General features: G+C 45.9%; 1 long non-coding RNA gene across 1 annotated transcript; it reads right to left on the minus strand.

The window, feature by feature from the left end:
- Positions 1–822: 822 nt before the first annotated feature.
- LOC134517377 (uncharacterized) lies at positions 823–16,968 on the minus strand. The gene is made up of 3 exons (XR_010071611.1): positions 16,801–16,968; positions 14,091–14,197; positions 823–920 (listed from the first exon to the last, which is right to left on the minus strand). It is a non-coding gene; the product is annotated as an uncharacterized LOC134517377 (long non-coding RNA).
- Positions 16,969–23,371: the final 6,403 nt, after the last annotated feature.

Genomic DNA, 23,371 nt, shown 5'->3' on the forward strand with positions numbered 1-23,371 from the left:
CCAAGGGACGGTTTGCAGAGCGGCTCTTGCTGACACTTATTGCTCTAACAACCCAGGCCAGCAAACTTCGCTATTTGCCCCGTTGGAGGGTGGGAAGCGGAGAAGCGTCGAGGGGTGGCACCTGTGGGGAGGAGGGGACAGGAGAGGGGACCCCAAACTGACCAACGGGGTGTTCCGTCCCCTCTGCATCACGCCCAGGACAAAGCTGAGGGATCAAAGGGTCAGCTCTTTCTTCAACGGCCGGCGTCCGAGGAGCGCCCTGTCTGTTCGTCTGCCTTTGATCCCCATCCGTGCGTTCCCGACCCCAGCTCTGCAATCCAGTTCCCATCCATCGGGAGTCCAGTCTGGGACTTCCCCGGTGCCTGCCAGTGACGTCAGCGTCATCCTGGGAGAGAGACGCGGTTTTGTACGTATTGTCTATGTTTCATTATTTCCTTTTTATTATTTTATTAATATTTTCATTGAAGTAGTTTAGTTCTCTCTAAACTCATAAGTCTCTCCAAAGAGAGAGGTGGGGGGAGGGCATCATTCATTCATTTTCGTGGCCAGTCCAGCCCAAACCACGACAATGGGCTACCAAAAAATCCAGCACTCCACAAATTCAGGCAGAACTCCGCTGCGTGCGCGTTGGCAGCTGCTGGTGCAGCAGAAATGGAGGCGTCCCGCAAACCTTTTCCCTTCTGTTTGCGTGCCCGCCCGAGTTATACTGACGCTTGATAAATTCCCACGAGGTTTAGAAGTCTGGACAAGGAATTCAAATATCCTCAGTCCAATGGAATCATTTGGCAGTTCGATCCTTACCTTTCACTTGAGTTTTATGGCGCATTTCTAACAGCGACGAAAACCACTGCAAAATGTCACGTCGTCTTGCGGATGCGTAAGAGCGTGCTCTCCTCTGAGCTCTTTTCCTATTCGGAGATCTGCGTGCATTAAAAAAAAAAAAAAAAGAAAAAATATCTAATTTATAATTTTCGTCAAAATACTGGAATGAGGTGTAGTGGTCCGGTCTGTTCCCTGGCTGCTCAGGGTCCCCATCATGGGGCGACCACGCCGAGGGTCTGTCACAGCCCTTGTAGCCCCCCGTACAGGGAAAAAACAATACCAAAGTACCCAGCTGCTCTGAAACCGAAGATCTGAATACATGTCGGAACAAAAACCCCAAGTTTCACCTTAGAAGAGTCATTAACAAAACAACCCCACCAGCAAAATCCGTCTGCTCCGTACAAACCCGTGAGATCCGGCCACGGCCGTGTCCCCGAGGGTACCGGGAGCAGGGGTGGGGGGGACAATTCGCCGTTGTTCACATAAATGTATGTTACTTATGCGAAAGAATTCTAACCCGAGTGTCTGACAGCGGTTCCCAGCACTGAGCTGTGAGAATGCAAAGGAACGAAAACCTCTTTTTGTTTTTCTCAGACCCGCGCAAGTGAAGCCATTTTGCTTTAAACTCCGTTTTTCAGTCCACTGCATTTCAACCCACACGCTATTAGCTCCACGCAGACGGCGTTTCCCTGCTCGGATTGAGTATACAGTTAGGTGAGTAATATAATCAATAAATAAAATGGTTATTATCATCTGGATGTCATTAGGAGGCTTAGAATTACTTTGTGCCACTAGATCTAACTTACCGCAGATCATCTGGGACAGATGTTATTTAAGATGTATTAACTACAATCACGTGGGTTAAAATTAGGAGAGGTTATAATGAGCTTCTTAAATCACAGGGAATGTCACTATGGGAAATATCTGATTTTTTTTTTTAAGTAGCCCGGCTGCCTGACTCGGGAGTTCACGATACTCCACCCAAACGGTTCCTCCTTCCACGCCTCATTACTCTCAGCCTTTTGTACATTTAAAAAAAAAAAAATTAAAAAAAAAATCTCTTTCATTCTACCATTATCAGGACATCATTAAAGCGTACAGCTCATTAGACGGCATAGTTTCATGTCTATAACAAAGCTATTAGACAGAAATTGCTATTTCCACAAGTGGTCCGTGCGAGCATTCTAACTTCTGGGACAAAAAAGCAGGAGGAGGGTTCATTTTGGGGGGCGAGGGGGGGGACGAGGGAAAGGTCTCTCTTCTGTGGGACCTGGTCCCAGCTCTGAGAGGGGAACAGCAACACGGCACGGGGAGGAGACCCGCAGTATCAGCCACCGAATCACGAGTAGAGACCTGCCATTTGAAAACATTAGAGATCCATCGCCTTCCAAAAGCCAGGGCAAGAAAACACAATCTTCTGCAAAAAAGTATTTAAGAGAAACGACATTTTACCCGCACCAACCCAAGAGGGTTAACGGTGCTAAATATCACTCATGATGGTGTCGTCTTATTTTTCCTACCTCAATGAAATTCAGTTCACCGGCAGCGCAGGTGCACGTGGTGTTTTGACCGCTACGACCGAGAAGAACAGCAGCTCCCCGGCTGCTGGCGACGGCGGGTTTCCCGCGCGAAAGCACTGGGGATACTGCGCGGGGGGAAGCTGTGGGGGCCTGAACCTCTTAACACCGACAGATAAAAACAGAACCCGAGTTCCTTGAATTATTGTATTAATTCCTATGTTGTATTTACTGAATCTAGATTAAATTTAATCACTTTTTACATAAGCGTGACCAAAAGAAAGTCGGTAACGAAGGCGGGAGGCTCCCAAAGGCACACAGACAAAGGGAAACAGCGCCAAGGACTGTTTGTGAGCAGAAACCCCCCTGCGGCGGCGGCTGGGTCGGCGGCCCCTGAGCATCGCGTGCCAGTGCTCACCTCAGCATCGCTCCCAGAGGGCTTCCGGGGGTTGTCCCCAAATCCCACACCCAGCCTCACCTTATTCTCTCACAGTCCTGCGGCCTTGTAAAATTCGGGTTAGAAACGGCACCTCTCCACGCCAGGACGGATGAAGCGAAGCCATTTTCGCCCCCGCGCAGCCCATCCGCTCCCTCCCCGGGCCATCGCTGCCGCTTCGCCGGGACTTTCTGCCTTTGCTCGGGTTACAGTCACGGATGTGTCCTCAGGACTCCTGACTTACTCCTCATGGAAGGCAAATCAAAAGAAATAAATGTTTATTGTGGCTTTAATGGCTATTTATTTTCTTACCGTCAATTACAGACTCCCCGGAGCGGCACGGTGAAGAACGCACATCCCTGGTAATGAGCAGCAATTAGGAAAAACAGGTAGCACCACCTAGAAGGACTCTCTTTTTAATAAGAACAGGTGGCACGAGAGCTGGTCCCCATAGCAATGCCTGGGAGCCTGGTCCCAGGAGTGGGGAGGATGCCCCAGCCCGGCTCCAAATGCTCCGAACGTTCTTTCTATCTCGTTTTAAATTGTTCAGACGGTTAATTTGTTAAGATTCGTCTTGTTCACAAAATTGCACGCTGTATGTAGGAATTAACTATGCAGTAAGCTATATACCTGCTCAGAAGTGTTTTGAACTCATAATTATTATAATAAATGCAAAAATTTATTTGCCGGGGTAAACCAGCAGCACGGATATTGTTAGCGATCGGAGACAGGAAACAAAGGGAAAAAGCACAAATGAAAACCTATCTGATCCAATTACAGGAGCACATTTTCTCAGCTAAGAAGTTAAATTTCTTCATTTCTTGCACTATGTCACTGTGTACGAGGACCTCTGTAAGATGCAGCTGTACACATACGAATTTTCTAAAGATTTCCCCAGTAACAACAGCCAACAAACCATTTCAGCAGTGGTCGTTGTAAAGAGTCTCTCCATGCAATCTGTTGGCAGAAGCTGTTGGGTGTTTATCTGACTTCAGACCCCTTCGCGCACGCCCCCCATGACCATCACCAGCCGCTCTAGCAGCAGACCCCAGAAATCCTTCCTCACACGGTGTTGGTGCCCGAGCTCACGGGCTCCTCAGCAGCACCGGAGTCCTGCACTCCTAAGTTCTGCAACAGCAAACTCTGATTATTGCTTATTCGTTACTAGACGGATGATATTATAATATAGAATAGAATGATAGAATCGTCTAGGTTGGAACAGACCTTTAAGACCATCGAGTCCAACCATAACCCAACTCTGACAAAACCACCACTGACCCACGTCCCTCAGCCCCACGTCTGCCCGGCTGTTAAATCCCTCCAGGGATGGCGACTCCACCACCGCCCTGGGCAGCCTCTTCCAACGCTTGACAACCCTTTCCTTGAAGAAATTTTCCTAATATCCAATGTGATACAATACCCAATATGATCACAACCTTTTGACATCAACTGTGTATTACTGAACTAGAAGCAGTTCCTGCTGCATCTCCATAATATTCCTGTTTTCCTTGGGGGCACGGCCAGCACCTCGCTCTGCTTCGGCTGGAGGAATCACCTTTACATCTCTCAGGCATAGCATCCATTTTAGATCTCTCCCTGTTCTGCTGCAGACAAATAATAGAAGATTGGAAGTGTCCTATCTGACTCACCCGAGTCTTTATTTGTTTATTGCTCCCACCCCTTCTTGGAAAAGTCAATCTCGGCCGTGTTGAGCAGCCGGTCGGTAGCCGGAGAGCCCGCGACGCCAGTCACAGCACCACGGGCTCGTTCAGCGAGAGCTGACTCCTCTGTATCCAATAGCCCTTTCCTGCTAGTATCTCTTTTTTTTATTATTTTATTGTTGCTGGAAATCAGAAGCATTTTTAAATCATGACATACTGAATGCCAAGAAAAAAATTTTGGGGAGCTTGTCAGGCAAGGCCTAGATGAAAGAGGAGAAATCTAACCCAGTCTGTACTTGAGAAAACTACATTCTCAATGAACGTGCCAGCGATCGTTCCTCCAAATTCACACAGACATATGGGTACCATAGAAAGAATAAAAACCTGTATTTTCAGGGGTGCTACGTATCTCTTACTTTCATTTCACCTGTGTCATGGGAAATGAACACCCCTCAAAGGCAGTTTCGGGTGACTAAGCACAGATTTGATGAGCTAAGTGCAGCCACATATGCCCGCATAGCTGAAGAAGTGACTCATTTTTGGCAGAAACACCAGAGGTTTGTTATAAAAACCAAAGCTACTGCATTAGTTAATTAGCTCCTGGTACTGGAAGCTCATTCCCAGAAGGACTGCACTCACGGTACATTCCTTCCTGAGTCACAGCAATCCATGTAAGAGCAGCCAATTCAATCACGGCAGCAGAGACCCGATGTGCGCGACTCTCAAACCCCTTCAGACGTCAGCCTTCGGCAGCGAGACAGCCTTGGAAGCTGAGCTAGGAACAAACGGATTACATTACAGGATGTGGAAGATGTGCCACCTACCAATGGAAAATGATCTTTTTAAAACGAAGATGGAAGGACTTAATGAATCCATAACTGAATCTCATCACTGTACTGTTATAATGGGACATATCAAAGTTTACCGTCAGCTACGCATTACTGTCTGAGCCCTCTTCCTTTCTAGTTTAATGGATAAAATGAGTATTTTTTTTTCCTGTTGATGATGTGGTGGAACACAATACTCCAAATGTGGAGCTCGTTGGCAGGACCTGGCCGTCCCCTGGGCCGTGCGGGGCCGGGCACTCTTTCAGCAAAGGCAACTGGAGGGCAGGACTGGATGGCCTGCTGCTGCGGGAGGCTGGCAACGAGGGGCAAAAAGGGAAGAACCTCAGCTGCAAGGAAATTGGAGACAATCTGAAAGGGCAAATATGAGCCTTTCCTTCCCAAGTTTGCATCCATTGGCCATACCTTTCCAAACACATAAAATAGCTCCTGTTCCTTCTCTCCTAAGAAGGTAAAATATTTTATAAACAAGCAGGACTCTGACAAAGAAATACAAACTCATAATACCACTTTCTCCCGAGAGAAATACCTAACAAGGGCTTTAATTTTGGCAAAACAACATGCAAAAGTTGCCCAGAGTTGCAGTTTGCAACAGGACAAAGGATGAGGATGGGGAAACTACGGGCACAGAGCACCGGTTCTTGCTAAATAAACTCACTGCATCTGACTTCGCACTGCTGCTACCTAACACTGTTTATAGCTCGTTGTTGTTAATAATGTCGTATATTGTAACAGAAGAGAAGACACTCAGATCCGTGCCGTAAAGGACAATGACAATCTGCAGCCTCCTGTGTCCATGACGGGAGTCATCGGCGCTGCTGCCCTGGGTCCAGCCCTTCCCTGTGTGCCCCAGGGGACCAAAGAACTTCAAAGACACACTCACAGGCGCCCTGGGACCCACAGGCTGTTCCCCACCCTGGGTTCCCACTCTCTGACCGAGCCTACCCAGCTGGCCAGAGTTTAAATTGGGAGAGTAAATCCTTATTATTTATTTTAGAGACTTTTAAACTGGCATTCTTCATCGCCTTGCCTGATCTCCTGCCTCATAAAGTAGAATAAAATAAAATCTCTAAGGGCCTTCTTGGAGCTCCTGTTTCAATAGTGGAGCTACTGCTGGGAATAATTCTGTCATTGTTTTTTCGGGCTTTTGTTGGTCGATGTGACACACTACCAGCTTGGGATTTGAGGCGGGGGATTTTTTTTCCCCCATCTGAAGAGGAGGCGAGGCGTCTGTTCTAAAAACAACACTCACAGCCCTTGTGGTAGGCATTTTCACCCAGGGAAGGCTCTGCATTTCTTCCCAAGCACAGCCACTCTCATTCCACCTTGACGTCCCCCACACGTGTCCTGCTCCCGAGTAGGACAAACCAGACAGTGCAGAGCCAAGACCTGGTCCGGGAGGGTATTTCTGACTCCACAGAGAGAATTTAGCACTGATTCTTTTTTAAATAGGAAAGACGGTGGTGATACTCCTGTTTTGTTTTGCTTCCCATTCAATGCTCCATCCTGCAAGGACTTCAGCGCATGTTTATCTCCCCAAATATCCTTCGAGACTGCAAGTGGTACAAAAAAGCTGTTTGTTTATTGGGCAGGGGAGGCACGCACAGGGGTTAGGATGCAAACAATCTACGTATATATAACCTTTCTGAAACGAATTTGTTTTCTCTGAGATTTACACCACCATCCTTGGAGGCAGAAGAACATTATAATGTGCAAGTACTCCAATAAAGTCATTCACTTCTAATGTCTACTCAGGCGCCTCCTTCGCCACTGCAAACTTGCAGAGACAGAAAACAAGCAAACAAAAGAATAACAAAAAAAAAAAAACCCAAACCACACGTAAGTCTCTAAATTCAGAGCATTTTGAGCTCATTGCGAAGTCAGAGTGCCCACGTGTGGGAAAGTTTGCACCAACTTCATCGACAAGTGGGGTCTGAAGGTGCTGTGGGTCTGCCCCTCGCCAGGACATCGACGGCAGCCTTCAGCTGATCAGCAAAGAAAAATCTCTGCTTTTTGTCACAGTGAACGATCTGGGTAATGAGAAAAGCAAATTGCTCGTGGTTTTAGGGAATGAGATGTTACCTGACTGTAACAGCGGTTCAGAGACTGTTTACGTTGCTGCCCGATGCTGCTAAAACAGCGCAGGCTTATTACCCGCGTTGACTCGTCCTTTTAACTCCGTATCAAGCTCTCATAGCTCCAGTGGTTATTTATGAATCCCAGTGTTATTAATCAATATTTCTTCCTCGCTGAAAACCAGGATCAGCAAATTTAGCGACTTGTGAGACTCGTTTAAGACCATCGTCTCCCATCTGAACAGCGCCGATTTTGATATATGGACTTTCTGCCTGCCCACTCATCCTCTCTCTGCTTGCTAAACCGCTCCCCTCGCATGAGAAAACAAAATAAAGCCTCTTTCATCTCATTTATAAGCAAAAAAAACAGTATTCTTTTCATCATGGTAAGACAACCCGCCAATTTGGTTAGGCATTGTGCAAAGCCCAAATCCCTAGGGATGAAACCCAGCCCCGCCACGGCAGCGGCTTCGCCGGTTTCTGGATTTCCCCTGCAGTGCCGGAGAGAATACGTGGGCACTGAAGGCTGCAGGGTGGCCAGACGGGGTTGCTATGACAGACGGGGGGAACACCACAGCATGGAGCACGGTGACACTTGATTTAGCGCCACTTGATTTAGGGCCCCACGCCTCTGGGGGCATCCCGCGAACTTGGCGTGTGGAGCAAGCAGGGAAAACTGACTGCGATCTCCGGGTCAAGATCAGTTTATCTTTTCCTTTGCATCTTCAGTGCTATTTTTAAAATAAGAGGAAGTGTCTTTTTCCTAAAAAAAACCCAAACCTTTCATAACCACTTCTCTCCATCCCTGTGTAACACTACAAAGGCCTCATAAGGTCATAATCTTTGAACATATTATATTGTTGAAAGCCTTTGATATCAAAATTAACTGCTGTAAGTAGTTAATCCCTGGGCGTTTAAGAATAAAGACCATCCCTGTGCAGTGCCAATCTGAGAACAGAACCGAGCTGATGTTCCTCGACAGCTCGGGCTGTCCCTGGGCTTTCTGCATCTCTAAGGCTCAAAGAGCAGCTCAAACGTATTTACTGGGGGGAGGGAGTGGGCAGGGAGAGTTTGTACAAACTTTGCACGATTCGCATTTCCTCAATTATTTATTTCTTTTTTGGAATTAGAGAAATACTAGCCCCTGGTAATACTGCCCCTGGTGACAGGGCACTTGCTGTGGATGGAGCCCTGTGCCACCGACAGCAGCAGGAGGTTTCAGGTCTGGAAACCAGTAACTAGACGTGCACCACTTCGGTTCTACAGACGCAGAGCAAATCAGCGGTTTGGTTGTCTGTAACTTTGTGCTGCTGCTTCGTCACCATAGGAATCCTAAGTGGTAAAATAAAGTTCATCCAATCTGATTTCTTGAACCCGTTTGAAGAAAACAGAGAGTGAACATATCGGACTCTGCAGCTGTGCCGTGACACTTATTACTTCATGCTGTCCCCACAAATCGCTCATAATACTTAGCACTTAAAAAATAGGTTATGAACACTCAGTGATTAATCCTCCCAAAGACCCCAGGAGATCCGTAAATAGATATTAGCTTCCCTATCTACGGAGAGCGAAATTGAGATAGCAAGGATTAGACAATAAGCTGACCCAGTGGCCAAACCGATGCCCTGCTTTATTTACTAATCCTTTATCATCTCTGCTCTGCCTAAGATTTAGGTTGCTGACAATATTTTAAGCCTTATTGTCAAAGGCAGGTACAGAGCTGTGGAACAGCTATTGCTACCACCAGAGCGGGCATTAACTTCTCTCGAGAGCAAAAACTGGCTTGATGAATGGCTGAAAGGCACCAGGAGGGCAGCGGAGGTCCTGAGCCCGGTTCCTGGGTTGACTCAGGCATCTCCAGGCACCTGCACGCTGCAGGGCTGACAGAAATGCTTCTTAAAGCATTCCTGGGTGATATCTATCAAACGCAATGGCTGAACCTGCTCTGCTTGAAAGCTGAGACGCAGCACTTTTCATCTGCCCTGCGACTCTCTCCTCTCCGACTGCTGCCCGCCCTGGAACGAAGTAGCACACGACAACGTGTTGTTTTTCCACTTGCTAAGCACCACTGCACTGACATTTTGGGGGAAAAGGCTGTATCCAGCACACCTCGGGGCACGCAAAAGGGCAGGGCCTTGGATGACCAAGACCCATCTCCCCCCCAAGGGGCAGGAGCTGCTGAGCTGCTGCCTGAAGGTATCTCTCCCCTGGCAGAGCAGCTCCTGGCTCTTTTTTCCTGCCCAAATCCCGGTCTGGGGAATGCTGGCGGCAGGTGCCCCTCGGAAAGGCAGGAGCTGCTGCTCGCAGACCTGTCGCCTGCCTCTGCGGAGCCTTTCCCTTGTGCCCTGACTTTGCACTCTCTACGGTGAAAGATGGCTCTGCTCCCCCAAATCCCACCGAGCCCCGAATCTGGCAAAAGGGTCTAAATGTGGCATAGAATCACAGAATCACGGAACGGTTTGGGTGGGAAGGGACCTTAAAGGCCACCCAGCGCCACCCCCTGCCCTGGGCAGGGACACCTCCCACCAGCCCAGGTTGCTCCAAGCCCCGTCCAACCTGGCCTTGAACCCCTCCAGGGATGGGGCAGCCACAGCTGCTCTGGGCAACCTGGGCCAGGGGCTCACCCCCCTCACAGCAAACAATTTCTACCTCAGATCTTACCTAAATCTCCCCTCTTGCAGTGTAAAACCGTTCCCCCCCCATCCTATCACTACATGATAAGTACTCTCACTACATCCACTATTTCCCTGCATGGTTTGTTGTTCCCTCCTGGGAGAACACAGGTAATACTCTTTGCTGCTTCTGAAGACCTACCGTACAACCCATTTTGAATCGGCTGCCACTGAAGCAAGATCGCCGTCTGCCACTTCCTATATCAAACATCCAAGGCTCCTTATGGACCTTTGTAAGCCTGCCTTGCCTAAATATAGACGTGTTTGTATAAGCACACAACCACACCAGTATCTCCCCCAATCGGCAAAATCTAATTTGTCCCCTGTCATGGCGAGCCAATTGCCAAGTTTCAGTCCGTAGTGTTTTCTATACAGCCAAGCGTACACCTGTAACAATGGTGGTTTCTAAGAGACACACCAAGAATTACTTAACCACAGCTTTGGGCAAATGTAAGTGCTGTGATATTACACACAAATAGCATATTTTCCTTTCGCAGCTGATAATGTTTGGCATAACTGCACATAACATACCACATAAACTCCAGGGTACATTAAGATCATTCATAGAGCAGTTTCTTCAGGATAATCCCCAGAAGATGAGATAAATTACATGATTTCCATGTGCGGGATCTAAACCAAATTCTTTTGATTAATCATAAGCCATTAATGGTAATGGTAATGAGTGTGCCACTAAGCATACTATAAAATATGTAAAGCCTGGATGACTCTCAATAGATCCTGGCAAGTGCCTCATTTAACCTTCACAGCTCATGAAAAACTGTTCGAACTTCTTCGGTTTAGACATGAAAACTATTGATTGTTTACGGCATTGTATGACCTTTTCTGACAAGTGGGAAAATTATGAGATATTAGGTTGTAATTCAATCATGCAATATGCTCTAAATTATGTTGGGTTTCAAAATGCCGATGTTGTTTCTGCACATTTATTTTAGCTTTGTGTCTCATCTAAATCTTTGGAGAAGATATGTATGAAACTATTTCAAACTGCGGTGCTCCTTGAATGGCCCCGAGTGCAGATAAACTGTTAATATCTGTAAGGCATCAGGTTTGAAAAGTTACTCTTAGCTATAACAAATAAGAAGTAATTTTAAAAAACATCAGCTAAATGAGGCTTAGCAGTTACGTATAAAACAGATTGTGTATCACATGAACCAAAATCCTATTTCACAAAACCCGTGCAAAGACATACCCAGACTCAAACCACTCGTGATGTCTAACCACTACGACATCTAGCGAAAATAAAGTCGTCTGTTATTCTAACAGCATCTGTAATGGCCCACTTTGACCCATTATCTTCAATCTGAGCCTCAAATGAAATCTTTCCCTCGCTGCTGCTCGCACAACACACAGGGCTTCAAGAGTTAAAAATATAACGCGACAGCAATTTTTCCTCTCCTGTGGGATCTCATTTATCTTCCTCCTAAATCATATTTTCTACCGTTTATTCTACTTCAAAGTCTTCTACCCTTTCATCATCAGAATTACGCCTCCAACGACAGGGAATTATTGGCATCTTATTATAGACCTTTAATTACAAGCGATAAGTGACCACTGAAATGGATGTTTGGGAGCACAAAGTTAAATAAACATTTAGAAACTGGGTTGTGTCAGAAAAATACTTTGTTATATATTCTTTCAGAGTGAATGACTCTGTAGATCCTATACACGGCAGGGATGTTGCTGATGGTTATCTATGACTTTTTTGAAAGATGGACTCTTTCCCCTGCAGGAGCAGAATACTTTTCCTAGAAGTAGTCGACTTCTCTGCCAATGCTAGAGGGTGCAAGGAAGAAAAGCCACATGAAAAGGCCCTACATTCATTAATGGCTTAATTCTCAAAGAGGTCAGTAAATTTGCAAAATGCCAGCTCACCCCAGGCTCCCCTGGCAGGCATCCCACCAGAGATCACTTCCCATATATAAATTCCTGTTTCATAGATTTGTCAGACTGCTCAGCCCATTCCAAGTGTTATGACTTAATTGTTCACAACTAGTAAGATTTAAAAATTTACAGCAGGTAAAAAGTTTTTCATATGCCCATTTCAGTGAAGGAAGTTCATCCTACGTTAAAAGACTGCAGAGAGGAGGCGGGTTTTATTCTTCTTTGTCAGACCTTTAGCTCTCCATCTGGGATTTTTTCCAAGCCCATACCTAATGAACCAAACTTTTTCTTTCCATAAGTGACTCTAATGCTCAAACTGAAGTCGAAATCATAGAACCATAGAATGTGCTGGGCTGGAAGGGACCTCTGAAGGCCATCTAGTCCAACCCCCTGCAGTGAGCAGGGACATCTTCAACTAGATGAGGTTGCTCAGAGCCCCGTCCAGCCTGGCCTTGAATGTCTCCAGGGATGGGGCCTCCACCCACTCTCTGGGCAACCTGGGCCAGTGTCTCACCACCCTCAGTGGAAACAACTTCTTCCTAATGGCTAACCTAAACCCACCCTGCTCTAGTTTAAACCATTGCCCCTCGTCCTATCGCTCCATGCCCTCGCAAACAGAATACATACATAAATACAGGGGAGCATAAATAACGGTAAAAGCTGGGATTTGAGATGTTCAAGTGACTCATGAGAGCAGCAGTCTCTCACGAGGGATGATGAGCAGAACACATAGAATCACGGAATTGCCCAGGTTGGAAGGGACCTTTCAGATCACCGAGTCCAACCATCAACCCAACTCTGACAAACCCACCACTGACCCACGTCCCTCAGCCCCACGTCTGCCCGGCTGTTAAATCCCTCCAGGGATGGCGACTCCACCACTGCCCTGGGCATCGTCTGGGCTGTTCAGAGTTAGCATGTTCCCACCCACACTGGAGGCTGTTAATGTGACACCTCTATGGTATATCCCTAAGAAAAGGGCTGGAACAGTTTTTCTGGAATGGATATTAAAGGTTCTGGCCTGCTGTAAAACAGCAATGGCTTTGGTTTGTAAAAAAGCTGAATATAGACAGGTTTTTTACAGCTGATAGTTTAACAGTAATTGGTCCCTGTCATTCTCACCCGTTTCAGGCATTGAGATTCCTGACCATCCTGCTGCATAATTCAGGGCTGATTTATAGGAAGAAGGACAAAACATTACCAGCCTCAGTGGAAACATACTTCCACTTGAACTGGAAAGTTCAAATTTGCTGGAAAGAGGTCATTCGGGTTTCTATTACTGTGCTCCTTGCCCTCAAATTCAGCCTGCTTTTTCAGGAGGGCAGGTCTTTGAGGAATTTCACCGTGTGAAATATTGAGGAGACCTCAAGCCACTGCGAGGAGCACAGACTTAACAGGCAGAACCAGCCTTGCCTCCACATTGCTCAAACGCACTGTACCAGGTCCTCTGAGGAACTAGAATGAGCATGGTTTATAAAAATGTAAGTCAATTTTTCCTAAAAACCAACAACCGTCTGCTGTCAGGCACAAGCTTCGAGGTAAGCTCCGAATAGAGACATTTCTGACGCTGACTGTTTGGTAAGTCACCGAGTTGCTGATAAGCTACTTTAGGGATGTCTTAGCTTCAGCACCTAAACTGTGTCCATAGTTTTTGGGGTTTTTTTGCTGAAAAATTAGGCAAAAGACATGGAAATGTATATCAGCCAAGCAACGCCAAAGAACGCGGGAGTAAATGTGTGCTTAGAACAGATTGGTGATGATTTAATCATTTCCTTAAGAGACCAGGCAATCGTTTGGAGAGGCATCGGCCTCGCGTTGCTTTGATCCATGACCTAAGAGGACAGTATCACAATGCCACCCAAAATATGCTCCAGTCAAGTGCTGGGAAAGCATCAGAGCTGGTGCGGGAAGGATTTGACCCGAGACTGCCAATTAAGGCACAGGGTGATCGGCTCTTCAAACGCGTTCCCTTTGCTTCCTCAATCTGCTCTTAACACAAAGGCACGTAAAATGTTCCAGTATGGCTCGAGGCAACACAGCTTGTTGCATTTCAGACAAGTATGTTCAGTTTATAATGCAATAGAATACAAATACAAATTAAATAATACACCTCACTAAGCTGAAATAGATAGGGGAGGGGTAGGCAGAGGGGTCACTTACGCTGCCTGGGGTAATTACTCCGCAGGTATCCAGTTCTGCTGTTTCTCAGGGCATCTGTCAACATCTCCTGAAGGCAAGAAGGTAAAACCGCTGGGGTGCGGACATCCCTAAGGTGATAAAAAATAAGCTTATAGTCAGCAGTTATCATTTCTGCTTTATATTTCGATTTTCGTCATCCCAAGTCTGAGTACACGCTCAGAAGCACCAAGAAGGGATCACAGAATCATAGGATGTGCTGGGTGGGAAGGGTCCTCTGAAGGTCACCTAGTCCAACCCCCTGCAGTGAGCAATGTGACAGTGCCTGTGTAAAACTCCCAGATCTCTTCAAATCTTTTTTTCTTTTTTTTTTTTTTTTTTTTTTTTTGAGGGGAGGAAGGGAATATACTCAGGTCTGATCGCTTTAAAACAAAGAAATCAAACCCCTGAACTATCGATCCGCTGTCACGGTAAAGGTTATCATACTTACCACCGGGGATGCCCAACCAGGCAATCAATTTCCTAATTAACAAAAGGTGCAATATATTTCTGCCATCAGACTCGGGTAGTTTAAGAAGCTAATCACAGCTCAATTAAAAGTTACTGCTCTCAACTGGGAGCGACTGGGTGAACACATCTAATCCCTTTAAAAATAAAGACAAGCCACGCCCTTTGAGCAACCACTAAAAAGTCACGATGGGTGTAAACCCATAAGCAGCACATGGGGCCATCAGAAGGATGCTGCCCGTGATTAACACCATCTCTAACGGCTCTGAGTGAGCTTCCCACGCAAGGGGAAGGTCTGAGACATTTAATTGTAAAAGGTGGATAGACGCTGAGATTGTGGAGGACACCAAGACTGCGAAGAGCACTCAGTCATCGCAGCATGAGACTCAGCCGGACTGGATCTGATTATCTCTGAACTTCCAGCCAATCCCATTCCAGCCTGGCCATCTCCGATTCTTACGCTCAAACTGTGGATGTGAATTAATAAAGAGCAGGAATCAGGGAGACAGAGGTACACAAAAGGAAACAGGATCGATCCTGTGCCTACTAAAGGCAAAAGGTACTCCAGTTTTGGTTGGCACTAAATGCAAAGTATTTGAAGGAAGGGAAATGAAATAAGAGAGTCAGAAAAGATGGAAAAGATCTGAGAAAACAGGAAACTATGAAAAAAAAAAAAAAACAGAAATGGAAAAGAAAAGCAGCAAGTTCTTGCTCACCCTGGCACCTTGTGTTTGGCTTTGCCTTTGGAAGACATAAGAGGTACAGAAAAGTTTCATTTTCTAACAAGAACTTCCACTGGCAGGACCCGACCCTGCCACGTGGCCCATACTGGTGTTTCAAACGGAGCAGGAGTCCGACACCCTGCACGTGTGAAACGCCTTTGGCCTTGGGTTAAGGGACACAACACCATCTTCTGCTTTTCCTGCCGCCAGTAAACCATCGAAAAATCACTTCTGGCAGTGCAATTGATATTTTCACCTCTGTACCGCCGTCTCCTCTATTGCTCCACACTCATCCCCCAGGAAGCACTGAAGAAAACTCTCAGAAACATGAGGAGAGGAGACCTCTTTCCAAGTCTGCGTTCCGCGGGAGCTGATGGGACACTGACTCGTGGAACCACCAAAAACGGAGCCTCCCAGGGCGTGGGGGAAAACCAGCTCAGAGTGACACAGCCCCAGGGGCCAGCTCCCACCTACTAATTCCCCCATGACTCTCCTCCCGCTGCTTTTTAGCTGCAGAAAATGGCTTTTTGTGTCGGCTCTGGGCCAAAGACCGCGGTAGGGCTGAGGACCAGAGCACGGCATAGCCAAAACAGCAGGGGCTGGTTCTCCCCTGTTGCCAAAGCCAGGGCCCTGGGCACAGCCAGAACAACAAGGGACAAAGCACAAACTGGAGCTTAAAAATGCACATTACAAGAAATGTTATTTTTTTTTCTTTATACACATGAACTTCGATGCCTCCCACACTGATGGACAGGGATCTAATGCTCCCTCCGTTTGCCCTCCTCTGTACCTACAGACAGACTCCCCCTAAATATATCTGCCATATTTACAGCATCACTGCAAACGCACAAGCCTTGCAGAAACGCTCAAAAGCAAAAGGTATTTCAGCGTACTAAAGAGAGATTTTCTGCTGGCGGTGATATCTTATTTGTATGTGGAGTGGAACACAAAAGTAACAGCCATATCTGAATTTCTTGCAGGCGAAAAGTTTGCTGGGCACCTTTAACAGAAATGGCTTCAATGTTTTTAAAATGCTACAGAATAAGAGGACAAGTATCTGAACCTAGAATGCATTTTATAGAAAATTCAGAAATAATTGGAAAAAGAGAATTACAATTTTTTTTTGTTTACCTGGGGGTATTTTTTTTAAGGCGTGAAAACAACAACAACAAAAAGTTATATACATTTTAAAGTTATAAAGGTTCTGATAGTATTTAATAATATATAATTTGAAACAAAGTGGAAAAAATTATTTTAAATATTCTGTGCTTTGATTCTCATATGGTAAATGGAAAAATGTTCATGTATCGCTCCCTGCTAGGTAGGTAACGAGCAGTGTGACGCATTGCACAAGCTCCTCCAAAGCTTACTACCCCGGGCTTGCAGCAGCTTCAACGCTCGCCAGGCCCGGGGCAACCTGCGCTGCCTTCCGTCACACGGAGGCATTGACCCGCACGCGTACGATGGTGGACCAGGAAGAATATGATTTCTGTAACCAAAGTTACCTGGTTTAGCTCTCTCCAAAATTCAACACTGGTAAACTGCAGCTGTTGCCCTTGGCAGCTCGGGCAATGCGGACATTCGCCACCCCTGCCTCCCCCCGGGAGGGCTGTGGGGACGGCGACCTGCGGGCAACAGCGCAGCACCACAAAGCAAAAGAGCAGGTATGCTGCTGCCCCCATTGCTTCTTGTCACCACACCTTCTGAACATCTCCTAAAGAAAACAGAAAACAAAACAGCTTCATTTTAGCCAAAGGACTGAAATGCCCAATTCTCCAGAAAAGGAAACACAATCCCGGTGAACATGGAAAAAAAAAAATCTTCTATTTTTCCCCCACCTGCAGAAGTGACAACCTGTGTTCCAAAAATGATTCCTCCGCTCCTTAACTGAAACCTCCTTCTTGAAGAGGAAACAACTCAAACGCAGGGAATGGCTGCGGAGAGCTTAACAGACAAACTGAAGAGAGGCATCCAGTATACGTCAGAAAAATCCCTGATGGGCTTCTGAAAAACACTGTAACACACTTTTCATATGACATATATAATGGTGACAATGACACATATATGCACATACAGAAGTAAAACTTATAATGTCTTTTCTGTGTGATGAATTTTACCGATTGCACAAGCTGCGCATCGCGATCATTCGTCCCACTACATCTTCTACAGTTGTTCCTGCTGTAAAACGGAACGCTTCATAGCACAGAAGAAAACCACTCCTTCTTTCTGGATGTTACTCGTGGCCATGGAAGAGTGAGGTAAGTGCAAGGACAGCAGTGAGAGCTCCTGAGGCGGCTCCCTCCCTTTGGAGAAAGAGCCTTTGCACCTGCCGGGGCTGTGAGGGGTTTGCTGCCCTCCGTTACTCAAAGGCGCGCTTTCAGGAGCTGGGTATCTCCAGCTCATTTCTTGAGGACAAAATACTCATGGCTCAATGCCCTGAGCCATGGCTTAGACTTTCCTTCAGGATTGGCTTTACAGTGCGGCTGAGCCAATCCAACCGCAGGCCACCACCGCTGGAGCTTCTCTGATCCCGCCACCATCTGCTTCAGAAAACACTGCCCTCCAAAACCAGCCATATTTTGGCCAGTTTAGCTCCTTGAATTAGACCCGTGGGTCGTCAGACAAATTGTAGCACTGTTGCAGGGCAAGAAATGGATGCTGCAGCTGTCGACAGAGAAGGACTCTCCCTCTCGGCCACGATTAACATCTAGAGAGGCTTATCTCCACCAAGAAGCTGAACTTTGGGAAGTCTTTCTTCCAAATTCAATCAACTCTCACAAAAGCAGATGCTCTTGTTGCTCTTATTTTCACAACGCTCCTGACGTAACTTGCTGCTAAGTGACTAAAGACTTCAGCTGCTCCGTTGATAGAGCAGAATAAATCCCGAGGTGAGGAATGAAATAGGATTGCACAGCCTTAGTGTCAGAGCAGCTTTGTCATTACAGGGATTTTCAGTTTAGTTCAGTGACAATGGACTCCCTGAACCTTCACTAAGAAATCATAATGCAAATTGTGTAATTGAAGTGAATCTAGAGTTATGAAAAAGTATACTTTTCTAGACATCTATAATTAGTGATATCTTAGGCAAGAGTAAATAAAAATTCTGTAAGTAAATGTTGTGGTTTAACCCCAGCCAGCAACTGGGACCACGCATCTGCTCGCTCACTCTCCCTCCCGGTAGGGCAGGGAGAAGAGGGAGAACAGGAAGGGAAAGGAAAAAACTGATGGGTTGAGATAAAGACAGTTTAATAGAACAGTAATGGAAAAGGAAAAATAACAACAATAATAATGGCAAAGGAATATACATAATAAAATGATACAACACAAGTTGCTCGCACCAGCTGACGATCGGTTGCCCAGCCTGTCCCGAGCAGTGATTGCGGATTCCTGCCCCCCGGCCAAGCCCCATCTCTACACTGAGCATGATGTATGGAATATCCCTTTGGATATTCCGTATGATGTACGGAATATCCCGGTACGGAATATCCCTTTGGCCAGCTTGGCCCTCTCAGCTTCTACAGGAAGACGAAAAAAGTCCTTGACTAACATAAACATCACTTCGCAACAGCTAAAACAATCGGTATTATCAACATGCTTTTCATACTAAATCTAAAACGCAGCAGCCACTAGAAAGAGAATTAACTCTATCCCAGCGGAAACCAGGACAGTAAATAAACAAATAACCTCCTTTCACAGCTGTAATGCAGACCTGCGCTTTAGAGTTAGTGCTTCTTTGCTTAGGGTCTATTCCAAAATCTCCTCAAGCCAACAGGACCGTCACATTAACTTCATAAGGCTCTAGCCACTTCTCCCAAATGGAGCAAGAAAACGCAAATCAAAGAAACAGTTAGAATTTAAATGTACTTAAGTGAAATGCAGGGAGGGAATTCAGAGCCCAGGTCTCTCAGGGCCCCCTGCATAGCATTTATTTTAACTTCTAACGTTGTGTCATTATGTTTAATGAACAGGAATCGCACTTAGAAGAGATACTACAGCAGAGATTCACTAACGGAACTACTTGGGAAAATCATTCAGCCTATATTATTTGAATATTTCATTAGCATTCTTAACAGAATCTCCCTCACGTGGAAAATAAAAATAGCCTCAATTCAACACAAATCATGTGAAAAAAATCTGTTCCAAGGCAGCTTCAGCGGAGGTTTGGAACTTCTCTGACTGTAGACCCTTGATATTCACTCCCTTTGCTTTGAAAACATAATCATAACTGCTTTTAAAATATATTTTATTACAACAGACTTTGATGACACAAAATTCTTTGGAGAAACACCGGAACAAGCCAACAAAAATAGATACTTAAATAAAATTTTGAATAAGTGCCCTTGAGCCTACTAAGGAAATCAAAGCGATATCGCAGGGGACACGCTTCACCCTCATTAGGAAAATAACTCACGGGGCCATTTTTCAGTCATTGCAAAGCGGAGCTGGGGAGGAAAGGAAAGGAGAGCGTCTTTCAGCGGGATCCCTTGCACGGAGAAGCCAAGGCACCAACCTTATTTCGAAGGTGGCCCAACGGAGCATCCTTCCACACACGGTGACACTTCTGCTCTACGAGGAGCCCAGCCCAGCACCCTCACAGGCAGCAGCTCTGCCAGAGCCCACAAAAATAAAACTGGTTCAAGAAGCAGAAAAGAAAAGTGAATGCTAATTATTAATTAGTAGAGCTTCAGGCAATTGTGTAGCTATCAATGGAAAGCTCAGACAGATACATGACAAAATCAGGCAGAGAAGGAAACAGAATGACAGGATGCGGGGGCAAACTTGACAAAGGTACCGTTTCTGCCTCCAGGGAAATTGTACCTTTCATGTCCATTTACATTTGATGTAACAGCAAAGTACAATAAAGAAGAATAATGATTCAGCCCCACTACAGGAACTCAACGTGACGTGCCTCCTGCTTCCAGGCATCCGTTCCACAATTATTTTAAATCTCTGGCTTCTGCGTGGCACAGATGAAGTATACGAACATTGAAAATTAATGTGTTGAAAACCACGAACCTATTTGCTTTCTTTCAATTCACTTGTGCAATTAAAACCTCGGCCGGAGCACAGGCTTTGCGGCCCATCTGCTGAAGCTCCCCCCTGGTAACGCTCAGTTGGGCTCACGCTGCCCCTTCACCGACAGCAGCCCTTCAGAATGGCCTACAGCTGGCCCAAGTCTCTCGCCAGCACTTCTCTCTGCAAATCCTGGACTAATTTGGCTTGTTCTTTCCAGCAAATCCTGTGTCATCCTACGGCATAAATGAAGCCAAGCAGGAACATGTCAGGGAGAGAAGAGCTCTCCTCCACGGCCATTGCACACCCCTGGCAGCGCGGCCATGGCCTGCGGCGAGGTTACCCACGGGCAGATTCCTGCTCCGGCTGCTCACGGGTAGAGCATCTGCTTCAACCACCGAGAAAATTACCCACCTTCTTAATGCGCAAAAGATGTTTCATGCGTTATCCTACATATTTTAAATGTATTCACAATAAAAAGTTTATGACACCGCCAATAAATTACTGCAAAGCTAGATCTTCTACCACACTGAAAAGTTGGTAAATCTTGCTCTCGGTGTGAATCAGGTTTTCAAGGACACTTAAGGACAAACTTTGCCCACACCTGTCTCGATGGGCGCTTCCCACAGGGGTTTACACAAAGAGATGCTGGAACTTTCCCACCCCAAATGGATTAACACATACAACTTTTGCACACAAGCCAGGCTGTGTATGCACTTGTATTTTCCCATAAATCCCAGGAGGAGAGAAAAAAAAAAAAAAAAGAAGAGTGAAATCAAAGTGTTCCCAATTTATCAGCAAATCTGTATTCTGTATAAAATACAAAACAATCTTTGTGACTGATGTCCAGACCAAACATCTTTGAAACACAACATTTATGTCACAGCACAGCGCTGGAAATGCCAGATTTCTTGATGCTGGAGATTTATTTTTTTTCCAGGTAAAACTCTTCTTGAGAGGTTAATTTAAAATCACTTCATGTTTTTTTATCTTGGCATTCAACGGCTAAAAAAATATCACCAGCCTAACTTTTGAAGTATTCACAAGTGCAGAGTGGAAGTTCGAAGCGTGTTATCAGAGGCACTGCCTTTCAAACACAAGTCCCTGGGCTGTTTAGCGACTTTCCTGGCACAGCTGCATTACCACGCTTTTAATAACACAAGATATTGGGAAATAGCTTTGCTCGGGGCGGGGGGGGGGGGGGGGGGGGGGGGGGGGGGGGGGGGAGAAAAAAGAGCTTTTTCACTGCCTTTTAGGAGTCAAGCACAGAAAGAGTGCCAGAAGACTCAAAACCTGGTTAATGTTGCTAACAAGGACCCAGCCACTCCCAACAAGAACCAAGAGCTGTTATTTTGGTGCCAATAACCGTCAGAAGGAGCAATTATTTTCTGTTACGCCGCTGTTGCACAAACAATAAGGGAAATTAGGAAAGCAGGAATTTTGCATCCTCTTTTTTCCCCAAGACAGTTTATTTTCCAGCCTGTCCGAGCAGTCTGCATCTTCTCTTAGTGGAACAAAAGAGGATACAAGTCTGTTTTCCCAGTATTGCCGATGCATTTCTTACCCTTAAAGGTGTGAAATTACTGAAAATGTCGTTGTACTTTGGGTTTGACACACAATGTGGTTCCACAAGACAGAAAACTGAGTAAAGTTTGGCAGCCCAGCCGAGACGCCTGCCCCACCACCGAGTTCTGTAGAGCAAGATGCTTTGGAAACCCTTCCTTACCCTGACAGACCGAGACAGAAGAACATTGCTCCCGTTCCTTACTAAACATCCTGAGTTTCCTAAACCCATCTTGTATAAACAGATTTCAAGAAAATGAAGGGTCAGATTGCCCTAAAACTCAAAGCAATTAGGACATATTGCAATAACCATTTATTTCAGGTTTTCATTAATATAATCCTGAATTTTGACTTCTACTCTGGAAACTTCTTTGGAATTTTGTTTGATGATGCAAAAGGCGGTCATTTTACTTTGGCTGTGGCTTCAGCAGTTCAAACCCTATCAATAAAAGAGTCAAAGAAAAAAGGCAGAGAGCGGGAGACTAACAGTCCTGGGAGGATGAAGCGAGGAGCACAAGGAAGAAACGTGGTTCAAAGTCACGGGAAGGAGAGATAATTTAGGAAATTGTGACATTGGCATCCGTTATTAATCATCGGACGTGCTATTTATTTAAAAGTGTATCATTTTGCTTAAAGAGTCAGGACTAAATTGGACTAAAAAAAAGGACCACAAGATACCTTGTCTATTTTTTGTCAATTATACACTAATCACTCTACGATGTGATCAAATGCCTTTGCTCTAAAACCACCCTGCAACCCGTTTTCCCACCCTGTGCTGCTCTGGAACTCATGGGTAGTGCTGGCTACACAAACTTTATTTTCCCACCTTCAAAAAAACCACAGTTCTTCAATGGAACATCACACAAAAACAAGGTAGAAATGTTCCCATGGCACAAACCGGTATGGCTTACCGGAGCAGCAACACGGGAGACTGCAGGAGCGCATCCCACACACTACCAATCACGCGTGTCCCGCTGCTCCTCGTTGGGCAAACCTGGCCAACCTGCCCAAGAGCCTGTAAGTCCAGGAGACGAAGCACAAGCAGCTTCCCAAATTGTCCTCACTGGCGTGCACCTTCTGCATCAGGCTGGTTTGCCAGTCTGGGATGCGGCCCCTCCACCAGCGGTTATCCAGATTGTGCAGGCAAGGACAACGTTTCACAGGAGATCTCAAGTGTTACGGGCTCATTGTACGTCTGCGTGGGCGTAGGCGGGTATCAAACGGCAACTATCAGGCGTCGGTGTTCAATGAGTTGCACCAAGCAAACTGCTTTTAGTTACTAAAGAGAAGGAAAAATGCCACAAAATTGCACAGCGAAGTTTCAAATGCATTGACCTTGCATTAATGCTTTTAAAAGAAATAATATCCAATTAAGCAACCTAAATGTTGGCCGTTAATTATCAATGGAAGTGTTCAAAATCTGGAAAGAACGTAAGGTACTTGCCTTTCTCTTATTAATAAAGATGACAGAAGAAAAAGCTGCCTCTACCACAGTACTAG

Source organism: Chroicocephalus ridibundus, chromosome 6, assembly GCF_963924245.1.
Source record: "Chroicocephalus ridibundus chromosome 6, bChrRid1.1, whole genome shotgun sequence".
NCBI lineage: Eukaryota > Metazoa > Chordata > Aves > Charadriiformes > Laridae > Chroicocephalus > Chroicocephalus ridibundus.